The sequence below is a fragment of the Pan troglodytes genome, chromosome 2, assembly GCF_028858775.2.
Source record: "Pan troglodytes isolate AG18354 chromosome 2, NHGRI_mPanTro3-v2.0_pri, whole genome shotgun sequence".
In the NCBI taxonomy this organism is placed as follows: Eukaryota; Metazoa; Chordata; class Mammalia; order Primates; family Hominidae; genus Pan; species Pan troglodytes.
In genome coordinates, this window is record NC_086015.1 from 198673402 (window position 1) to 198685987 (window position 12586).

Below are 12586 nucleotides of genomic sequence, written 5' to 3' on the forward strand. Positions count from 1 at the left end.
AGTGAAGCTCCTCTGTATGATATAAAAGTAGTAGATACCCTGAATGTGCTCTGTGTAATATCACAGTGGTAGATATAGTGAAGGTGCTCTGTATGATATCACTGTGGTAGCTACATTAAAGCTCCTCTGTATGATATCACAGTGGTAGATATAGTGAAGCTCCTCTCTGTGATATCACAGTCTAGATACAGTCAAGGTGCTCTGTCTGATATCACAGTGGCAGATATAGTAAATCTCCTCTGTGTGGTATCACAGTGGTAGAAACAGTGAAACTCCTCTGTGTGATATCACAGTGGTAGATATAGGGAAGCTGCTCTGTGTGATATCACAGTGGTAGATATAGTGAAGATCCTCTCTGTGATATCTCAGTGGTAGATATAGTGAAGCTCCTCTGTTTGACATGACAGCGGTAGATACAGTGACGCTCCTCTTTGTGATATCACCGTGGTATGTACAGTGAAGCTCCTCTGTATGATATCACAGTAGTAGATACGGTGGAGCTTCTCTATATGATATCACAGTGCTAGATACAGGGAAGCTCCTGTGTGTGATACCACTGTGGTAGATATAGTGAAGCTACTCTGTATGATATCCCAGTGGTAGATATAGTGAATGTCCTCTGTGTGATATCACAGTGGTAGGCATAGTGCAGCTCCTCTGTGTGATATCACAGTGGTAGATGTAGTGAAGCTCCTCTCTGTGATATCACAGTGGTAGATATAGTGAAGCTCCTCTGTGTGATATCACAGTGGTAGATACAGGGACGCTCCTCTGTATGATATCACACTGGTATATACAGAGAAGCTCCTCTGTATGATATCACACTAGAAGATAGAGTGAAGTTCCTCTGTATGATATCACAGTGTTAAATAAAGTGAAGCTCCTCTGTATGATCTCACAGTGGTAGACATAGTGAAGCTCCTCTGTATGATATCAAACTGGTAGATACAGTGAAGCTCCTCTTTGTGATAGCAGAGTGGTAGATATAGAGAAGCTGCTCTTTGTGACATCACAGATGTAGATATAGTGAAGCTGCTCTGTGTGATATCACACTGGTAGGTATAATGAAGCTGCTTGGTTTGATATAACAGTGGTAGTTATAGGGAAGCTCCTCTGTGTGATATCACAGTGGTAGATACAGTGAAGCTCCTCTGTATGATATCACAGTGGTAGATACAGTGAAGCTCCTCGGTGTGATATCACAGTGGTAGATACAGTGAAGTTCCTCTGTGTGATATCACAGTAGTAGATACAGTGAAGCTCCTGTGTATGATATAAATGTAGTAGATAACATGAATCTCCTCTGTGTGATAGCACATTGGTAGATATAGTGAAGCTCCTCTGTGAGATATAACAGTGGTAGATGTAGTGAAGCTGCTCTGTGTGATATTACAGTGGTAGATACAATGAAGCTACTCTGTATGATATCACAGTGGTAGATACAGTGAAGTTCCTCTGTATGATATCACAGTGGTAGATACAGTGAAGCCCCTCAGTATGATATCACAGTGGTAGATACACGGAAGCTCCTCTGTATGATATCACAGTGGTAGACATAGTGAAGCTCCTCTGTGTGATATCACAGTGTTAGGTATAGTGAAGCTCCATTGTATGATATGACAGTAGGAGATACAATGAAGCTCCTCTGTGTGATAGCACAGTGGTAGGTATGGTGAAGCTGCTCTGTGTGATATCACAGTGGTAGATATAGGGAAGTTCCTCTGTATGATATAAGCGTGGTAGTCATAATGAAGATCCTCTGGGTGATATCACAGTGGTAGATATAGTGATGCTCCTCTGTGTGATAACTCAGTGGTAGATAGAGTCACGCTCTTCTGGGTGATATCACAGTGGTAGATACAGTGAAACTCCTCTATGTGATATCACAGTGGTAGATATAGTGACGCTCTTCTGTGTGATATCACAGTGGTAGATATAGTGAGGCTCCTCTGTGTGATATCACAGTGGTAGATACAGTGAGGCTCCTCTGTGTGATGTCACAGTGGTAGATATAGTGAAGCTCGTCTGTGTGATATCACAGTGGCAGATATAGTGAAGCTCCTCTCTGTGATATCACAGTGGTAGTTATAGTGAAGCTCCTCTGTGTGACATCACAGTGGTAGATACAGGGACGCTCCTCTGTGTGATATCACCGTGGTATATACATTGTAGCTCCTGTGTATGATATCACAGTAGTAGATACAGTGAAGCTCCTATGTGTGATATCACAGTAGTAGATACAGTGAAGCTGCTCTGTATGATATCACAGTGGTAGATACAGTGAAGCTCCTCTGTATGATATCACATTGGTAGATATAGTGAAGCTGCTCTGTGTGATATCACAGTGATAGATATAGTGAAGCTGCTCTGTATGATATCTCAGTGGTAGATATGGTGAAGATCCTCTCTGTTATATCACAGTGGTAGATACAGTGACACTCCTATGTGTAATATCAGAGTGGTAGATGTAGTGAAGCTCCTCTGTATGATATCAGAGTGGTAGATACAGTGAAGCTCCTCTGTGTGATATCACAGTGGTAGATATAGTGAAGCTATTCTGTATGATATCACAATGGTAGATATAGTGAATGTCCTCTGTGTGATATCACAGTAGTAGATATAGTGAAGCTCCTCTGTGTGATATCAGAGTGGTAGATAGAGTGAGGCTCCTCTGTATGATATCACAGTAGTAGATGCAGTGAAGCTCCTCTGTATGATATCACAGTGGTAAATACAGTGAAGCTCCTTGGTATTATATCACAGTAGTAATTACAGTGAAGCTCCTCTGTATGATATCAAAGTAGTATATACAGTGAAGCTCCTCTTTGTGATAGCACTGTGGTAGATATGGTGAAGCTCCTCCGTGTGATATCACAGTGGTAGATATAGTGAAGCTCCTCCGTGTGATATCACAGAGGTAGACATAGTGAAGCTCCTCTGTGTGATATCACAGAGGTAGATATTGTGAAGCTGCTCTGTGTGATATCACAGAGGTATATATAGGGAAGTTCCTCTGTATGATATCAGAGTGGTAGGCATAGTCAAGCTCCTCTGTGTGATATCACAATGGTAGATATAGTGAAGCTCCTCTGTGTGATATCACAGTGGTAGATATAGTGAAGCTATTCTGTGTGATATCACAGTGGTAGTTATAGTGAAGATGCTCTGTGTGATATCAGAGTGGTAGATATACGGAATCCCCTCTGTATGATATCACAGTGGTAGACATAGTCAATCTCGTCTGTGTGATATCACAGTGGCAGATATAGTGAAGCTCCTCTGTATGATATCACAGTGGTTGATATACATCATTATGCATTTGTCCAAACCCATAGAATGTACTATACCCAGAGTGAACCGAAATGTAAACTATGGACTTTGGGTCAGTGTCATTGTAGGTTCATTGATTATAACAAGTGTACCAGTTTGTGGGGGATATTGGTTATGGGAGATGTTATGTATGTGTGGGGGCAGATGGTCCATAAGAAATCTCTGTACTTTTCTCTCAGTTTTGCTGTGAAGCTAAAACTGCTCTAAAAAATAAAGCTTATTTTAAAAAAATCACAAAACTTTCTTTGACTCATGTTCTAGTTCAAGCACAAAAGTGGACAACTGCTATCTTTTCCAAAAGTGTTAAATGACTTCACAAAACTGGGCTGGTCACCATTCAAGAGGTATTACATTTCAGTAACAACCCCTTCACCCTGGTCAGAGATTTTTGGCAGTTTCTAACATCCAGAAACAGAGACAGTAGGCTCGAAATGAAAACAAGCCTCTTGGTATCAAGGAAAACAGTCACAAAGCCCACACACATAAGCTGGTAATGACCCTCAGATGCCTTACTGTTGAAAAAGCCCAGCATGTTAAAGCTCAGGAAGAATCCCTTCAATGGGTTCTTGAGGACAAGACTGTATTTCATATAGTATAATAATCAATGTTCTAGGTTAGGCATGGTGACTTGTGCCTGTAATCCCAGCACTTTGGGAGGCCGGAGGCCAAGGTGGGCAGATCGCTTGAGCTCAGGAGTTTGAGACCAGCCTGGGCAACATGGTGAAACCTCATCCCCACCAAAAATGCAAAAAAAAAAAAAAAAAAAAAATTAGCTGGGCATGATGGCACATTCCTGTAGTCTCAGCTACTGGGGGGCTGAGGCGAGAGGATTGCTTGAGCCCAGGAGTTTGAGACCAGCCTGGGCAACATGGTGAAACCCCATCCCCACCAAAAATACAAAAAAAAAAAAATTAGTTGGGTGTGATGGTGCATTCCTGTAGTCTCAGCTACTGGGGAGGCTGAGGCAAGAGGATCGCTTGAGCCCAGGAGGTGGAGGCTGCAGTGAGCTGAGATAGCGCCACTGCACTCCAGCCTGGGCGACAGAGTGAGACTCCGTCTCAAAAAATATATATATATATATAACAATAATATATATATATATAACAATAATCAATGTTCATCGTAAGAACAAGCTGGAGTCAATGAGTAAAGATTATGTTTGGTTTTTGAATATTGGAAAATGCACCACTCTCTAGCAAGATTTCCAAAAATGCTTACAAGCTGGAGTTTTGGTACAAGGCCTCAGCTGATTTGAGAAATTTTACTTCAGTGTAAGAGCTTGTTTTCCGATTATCCTGAATGTGTTAATTCTTAATACTCTCCACTCTGGAAAAAAGATAACCACCAAAGCGAGACAGGGCCACAGTGGTTCAGTCCAAGGAGAGATTTACTGTGAAAATGAAGAGTCAGAGTAACTGTATTCTAGTCTCTCCTCTGCCAAGAACCAGTTGAGTAATATTGACTTCCCTTTGCTTGCCTCTAAAAATTAAGGAAATTAGTTATTTCTGGTTTCTTTCTGGTTTCTAAGGAAATTAGCTGATTTTTGGTTTCTTTCTGGTTCTAATATTCAAACATGAAACATGAAGAAACATTAATAGGAAGGAAAAGGTGAATCACATTATGAGCAGGTATCATCCTTTCATTCACTCTGGCCATACTTGTTGAGAGTTCTATTGAGCTGGCCCATACCAAGCTCTGAGAATACTGTAGTAAGGGAAAGAGCTCCTGTCTTCATGGAGCTTTTTATTTAGTGAGGAAACCAGGCAACAAGCAAATAAACCAACAAGTTGAGGAAACAGTCTAAGAACCATAGGAAAGACATCTTTTTTACATGGAATAGGCAGGAAATAGCACCTCTGGGAGTTACGTTTGAACCTAAGAATGAGCAGAAAAGTTGCATGAAAAATTAGTAAAGAGCATTTCCAGCAGAGGGGCTTGCTAGTATCTAGGCCCTAACAGAGGAGAGAAACTTAGTAAACTGTACAAACTGAATAAAAAACCAAAACAAAATTTCTAATGACTGAAATAATTAAGTAGGAGTGGCACAAAAAATTTGAACAGGTATATGGGAGCCAGTACAAAGTTTTGTCAGTCAGTCTAAGAAACCTGGACTCATTCTTAAGGATGGTAGAGAAATTGCTGAAAGGCTTTAAGTAGGACAGCAACACTTACTGCTTTTTAAAAAATGGACTGGAGGCTGGACGTGGGGGCTCACGCCTGTAATCCCAGCACCTTGGGAGGCTGAGGCGGGCGGATCATGAGGTCAGATCGAGACCATCCTGGCTAACATGGTGAAACCCCGTCTCTACTAAAAATACAAAAAAAAAAAAAAAAAAAAAAAAAAATTAGCCAGGCGCCTGTAGTCGCAGCTACTCGGGAGGCTGAGGTAGGAGAATGGCGTGAACCTGGGAGGCAAAGCTTGCAGTGAGCTGAGATCACACCATTGCACTCCAGCCTGGGGGACAGAGCGAGACTCCTTCTCAAAAAAAAAAAAAAAAAAAAAAAAGGATGGGAAAGTTGGGTGCAGTGGCTCATTCCTGTAATCCCAGCACTTGGGAAAGCTGTCGCAGGAGGATCACTTGAAGCTAGGAGTTCAAGACCAGCCTGGGTAACCTAGCAAAACCCCCTCTCTACAAAATGTTTTAAAATTAGCTAGGCATAGTGGCACATCCCTAGAGTCCTAGCCACTTGGGAGGCTGAGGTGGGAGGATCAATTGAGTCCAGGAGTTTTAGGATGCAGTGAGTTATAAATGTGCCACTATACTCCAGCACGGGCAACCGAGCAAGACTCTGCCTCTTAAAAAAATGCTTTTTAAAAACTATGATGGCTTGACTAAGGTATCTACAGTAGAGACTGAAGATGGTGAGAGATTTAGATACATGATGAAGGTATGGACTGGATTTGAGTATTTGAGAGAAAGAAATGAATCAAGGTAGACAATGTGGTGCTCAGTTATTGATTTTGGGAGAGTGTTTGGAGTGGGGGATAGAGCTATAAAGAATAGTTGGGAGGGGCCGAGTGTGGTGGCTCACACCTGTAATCTCAGCACTCTGGGAGGCCGAGGCAGGCAGATTGCCTGAGCTCAGGAGTTTGAGACCAGTCTGACTAACATGGTGAAACCCCGTCCCTACTAAAAAATACAAAAAAATTAGCCAGGCATGGTGGCTTGCGCTGTAATTCCAGCTACTTGGGAGGCTGAAGCAGGGGAATTGCTTGAACCAGGGAGGTAGAGGTTGCAGTGAGCCGAGATCCTGCCACTGCACTCCAGCTGGGCAACAGAGCAAGATTCTGTCTCACGAAAAAAAAAAAAGAACAGTTTGGAGGAAAAAAACTCAGTTTTGAACATGATGTTTATGATATACATAAGACATGTAAGCAATAGACATCGTGATTCTTCTGTTCTACCTCTTTTATATATATTTTGCTTTTTGTCACAGTGATTATATACCTTTGTTCTAAGAACCACTTTTTATTTACCTTTTCAATGTGCATTCATTCCCCAGCAAAATTCCAGAGCACATACTTGGTGCTTAATAAAGATTTAATAATGTCCTAAAAAACAAACATCTTTTCCTCTCAACTTTATCAGTGTGTCCTCACTGAGTCCAGAAAATTTCAGACTCTAGGTCTACAGAACAATGCTTGAAGCTTAGAGTAATAGAGAACATTATTCTGGGTTCAATTTACTTAGTAATCTGGTCAATTCCACCCAATCTCCCAGGACTGTTTTTAAGAGTCCTAGATTGGATTATATACTTTGTGATTTACCACGAAAAACTAACTCTCAAAAGCTGGGCATAGGGCCGGGCACGGTGGCTCACGCCTGTAATCCCAGCACTTTGGGAGGCCAAGGCAGGCGGATCACAAGGTCAGGAGATCAAGATCATCCTGGCTAACACAGTGAAACCCCGTCTCTACTAAAAATACAAAAAAAAAAAAAAAAAAAAAATTAGCCAGGTGTGGTGGCGGGCGCCTGTAGTCCCAGCTACTCAGGAGGCTGAGGCAGGAGAATGGCATGAAACCGGGAGGCGGAGCTTGCAGTGAGCCAAGATCACACCACTGCACTCCAGCCTGGGCAACAGAGCAAGGCTTTGTCTCAAAAAAAAAAAAACAAAACAAACAAACAAAAAAAAAACAAAAAAGCTGGGCACTGGCCGGGTGCAGTGGTTCATGCCTGTAATCCCAGCACTTTGGGAGGTGGATCACTTGAGGCCAGAAGTTCAAGACCAGCCTGGCCAACATGGCAAAACGCCATCTCTACTAAAAATACAAAAAATTAGCTAGGCAGCAGTGCGTGCCTGTAGTCCCAGCTACGCGGGAGGCTTGAGGTGGGAGGATCACTTGAACCTGGGAGGCAGAGGTTGCAGCGAGCTGAAATCACACCATTGTGCTCTAGCCTGGGCGACAGAGCGAGACTCTGTTCTCCAGGAAAAAAAAAAAAAAAAAAAATGCTGGGTATAGCTGTGTGTACTTGTAGTCCCAGCTCCTGGGGAGGCTTGAGGTGGGAGGATCCCTTGAAACCAGGAGTTGAGTCCAGCCTGGTCAATACGGTGAGCCTCTGTCTCTAAAATACACACAAAGACTCAGACACTCCTACTTGGGGAAGCAGGGACCAGTTTGCTTTTCAAAGTTAGCAGTGAACCAAAGCACATTTCCTAAGACAGTTTCAAGCTAAAGCAAGACTTCCATATTGTGGTTTTGACCCAGCCCTTCCTTCCCCAGCCCCTTGTCCCCCAGTAAATCAACTTAGGGATTATTAAAAGAGCAGCAGAAGCTTAAATGGCAACAATCCACAAATCTGCTTCAAATTCTGAAATCCAACATTTGTACCAGGCTTTTATGTTAAAAATCATCTGACATTTCTGATTTTTGTGAGAACTATCTTGCTTAGGAAAAATTTTGAGGTAGGTGACTAGAGACATAGTATTAGTCTGTTCTCACACTGCTATAAAGAACTACTTGAGACTGGGTAATTTATTTAAAAAAGAGGTTGAATTAATTCACAGTTCTGCAGGCTTAACAAGAAGCATGACTGGGAGGCCTCAGGAAACTTACAATCATGGTGGAAGGCAAACGGGAAGTAGGGACATCTTCACATGTGGCAGGAGAGAGAGAGAAAAGGAGTAAGTGCTACACACTTTTAAACAACTAACTCTCCTGAGAACTCACTCCTCATCACAAGAACAGCAAGGGGGAAATCTACCCCCATGATCCAATCACCTCCTATTGGGTCCCTCCCCAACAATGGGGATTACAATTCAACGTGAGATTTGGGTGGGGACACAGAGCCAAACCAAACGTATCAGAGATCTTCATTTGGTATGAAGAAAATTCACATAAAACTCTGATAAATGGCAGTGGCTTGCTTGCCTACCCTTCTCAGTCTCACCTACCAGAAAGGCCTCCTGAGAATGGCTGCAGAGGGCGAGTGTCTTCTTACTCCTTCCTTGTTCTTGCAGAGCAGTGCTCCCTCTCTGCTCTGCACACTAAGCTTGAAACTCTTTAAAGGCAGGGAAATAATCTTATGTTCGTATTTCCCAATTTAGCTTGGCACAGTGCCCTACGATAAAATGCTTATTTTTCAATTGAGAGTGTCTTTTACATAGGAAGATAAAAACATAGAATTCTGATGCTAAGTAATTGCTTATACAGGGATACTTCTGAGACCAAGGAGCCTAACTAAACGAGAATGTAACTAAACTTTGCTTCCTATGTTCATTTCATTAGTCTATTGTTGGTAACACTTTTTCAGACTGAACCATTAGAACAAGGCATACTGAAAAGCTGCTTATAATCCTCTTTGCTTAATAAGTGAGCTCAAATGATATTAAGATATAAAAGATTAGCCTGCAGAATCCTCTTCTAGTTCTAGTCAACACTGTCATCAATCCACACACAATTAAACAGATAGGAACAATTTATAGGCGTTATCTTCCAGTTGCAACAATTCCCATTGGTAATAGAACTGAAATGCTGAACACTTGGCAGACTTTACTGAAAAAAATTTCAGGTTGGGCAGTTGAGATAAAATCATGACTAAACACTTGCCAAATGCATCCTCACTCACCTACTCTCAGCGTTACCTCCCCCAATAATTCCTCAAATCAAAAACCTGATGAGTCGAATCCCAAAACCACTTTGCTGGAGTAACCAAGTTTGGGGGTATGAGCCACAGACCAGAGACACTTGTTATCTGCTCTTCTATTTTCTTGACGGGTAGCAGACGTGCTCTTGCCAACCAACTATGCAAAGAGTTGACAGCGAGTGTAAGACATTCCAAAAATCTGCTTGAGCAGCAGGTCTTTGGAATACTAGTCTATCAGTACAAAACCACTGCAGCTTATAACCAACCACAACTACACATTCATCTGTCCTGAATATATATTTTGCAGTTTCTTGCATAAGTTACCAAAAAGTAAAATCTTATGTTTGGCAAGTTGTATCCGATCCATCAATACCCTGCAGTTATTGCTACCATGTCTTCCTTCTTTCACTGATAAACCATTCTCTTCCTCTTTTAGGAGAAAGTCCAAGTTTGATATATGAGAGACCCTGGCCTATTGCCCTACTTGGGATGTTATTTGATGGACAAAATGGGGTGGTTACAGTGAGATATGTTTGAAAAAGGTAAAACTAAGTTTTAAATAGGTTCCTATAAGCAGGACTGCTCAGACTCCTTATGATGATAATAATGTACATAAGTCTCCAAGAGGCAGGGGAATAAAGTACACAGTATGTGCGAGGCTTGTTTATCGTCTCATTTTCATGGAGCATGGTGTGGGATAAGGGTTTCATGGAACACACTGGGCAATCCTGTGTTGGGTACATGTTGGCTTTTACAGGCTGACACGGTCCTTGACTTGTTAAGATGGATTCTATGAAAAAAATCACGTTCTCAGCTTGAAACAGCCTGCTAAGAAACAAACTTGCAAAACACAACCAAATGACATGCATTTATCTCCAGCCACTGGCTATTTGTGCTTTTGAGCGATTTTTCCTAGATGGCACACAAACTGCAAACAAAATTAAGTTATTTCCAATTTTTCAGATTTTAAAAAACCCCAGAAGCTCAAACACCTGAAAAATGCTACTCCTAAAGCATAGTTATGGATCAATAATCCATATACATTTATTTGTAAGGTACAATTTCTAAAATGTTTTCTACATCAAAAAATGTATGAATAAAGACCATGAAATTTAGTTAGGTTTGGATTTAAATCCTATCACTGAGCATGTGTGAGGCACTGAAACGATTAATAAATAAGTTGACCAAGAGCACTTTCCTCACTTCCGAAGTGTAGGTAAGAATGCTTGCCTTTGTGTGGTGGTTTTGAGAGTTAGATGCAAGGGACTGAGCACAATGCTACCAAGACTGAGGAAACTACTCGGCCACAGCGTAATCCATGATCCACTCCTGCTATCCGGGGCAAGTGGTCGATGGATTACGGTCTTGAGATAGCTAAGTAACAATAAAATAAAATCCACACACAGGCAATTGTCATATTATTGTATTTTATTACAGTACGTGTAGTGCATACTAACTGAAAGGGAAAAGTGTAAACAAAACCAAAGTCATGGGGAAAATGGCATCCTGCTTTAATCTTCAACTGAAAGTTACCTTAAAAATCCATTTACACCATTATGTCAAATTTTAGTCATCTCTGCAGAATTTTAGACAAATGAAAACGGACAAGGTAACACCAAATAGTTAAGCACAGAAAGTGATACTGATTAAAAAGTTGAAAGTAAAATCTACCTTGGCTAGAACTAACATTCAGATCTGTCTCTCCAGAGGAAAATCTAACTTGAATCATAATGGTTCATATTTTGACTAGTTCATACCCTATTAATTACCTACTTATGACTTGAACATATACCTTTTCTCAGCTGCATGTGACAGCCTAAAACCCCACTGAGCATGCTGCTTGGCATGCCTTACTCCTCTGAAATCATCATCTACTTTCTAAAAACCAGAAAATGAGTTTGTGATTTAAATTTCAAAAAATAGTTTGTATAAAACACAAAAAGAATCAACTGTTTAAAGTCTTATCCTTTTCTTCACTCTATGACAGCTACTTCTACAAAAAAAAAAAAAAAAAGAGTATGTGGGTACTTTCTAAGAACTCAGAAACAAGAAAACCAAAATCAGAGGGTGCATGAATATATGTGCACGCACATGTACAGACTTAATCTCTACATCCCCCAAGACAGATTTAAACAGGTAATCCCAACATTTTAAATTCAGAAACCAGAGACAAACAGTTTTGTTTCTAAATCAGTGGTATTCCTAGCTGAAATGTTTAGAATACTGCACTCACAGTTCAGCAGTACTTTGATTATATATCTCATTCAAAAAATCAAAATAATGGCCACATTCTTCTAACAGCAAGGAATTATCCCACTTTTTATTTATTTTCAAATACTGCTGTTTCCATAAACCTGCAAGTGGAAGATAAGCTGTTCAATAAAAGCCTTCTTTCATATATGTATCTATATATAAAATATACAGACGTTATTTTAGAAGTCTGTTCATATAACAGATTATTTTGGTACTAACAAAAGTTGTACACAATTCATCAATTGTATGGCTAGAAATGAAACCATAACTAAACCAAGACACACAAGGCTTTCCTGCACTTGGTTGAAGGAAAAAATTCCACCTAATTCTTACTGCGTTAGAAGAATAAAGTACGTTTGTCATAGTACACATTATCGTAGTCCCTTAAAGCAGGGACTATTTAAAGGTTTTAAATTAAACAATGTCCAGGCTTACTTCTGTCTGTACATTCAGGAATAATCATATCACTGGTTACATACAATTCTCATGCAAAGAAAACCCTCAAAAAACAAAAAAAAACCCTCAGTTAGTTGTTTTCTTATGTCTAATTAAGCCAAACTAATAATAGCCATTTAATTAGCAATCTGTAAATCAGAGAGGTATAGAAATTCAGCAGCTAAACTGTATTTCCCACCTATAGCACTGCTGCTACTCAAACTATTTTCTTCACGTATTAGAAGAATTCATAGGCATTGATGGTCAAAATAAGAATTTCAACATAGCAGCAAATGACAGAAGAGTGAGAGAAAGAGCTGCTAATGTGGTGACAGTCTTAATGATCCTTTAAAAGGTAGAAGATTGTGTGCGTATGTGTGGAAAGGAGTAGGAAAGAAAAGCAGGAGGTTAAGACAGGTATTTAAAGGGAATGGCGAGATAGCTACATTAGAATATTTATTTTTTTAAAAAACTGCTCTGAA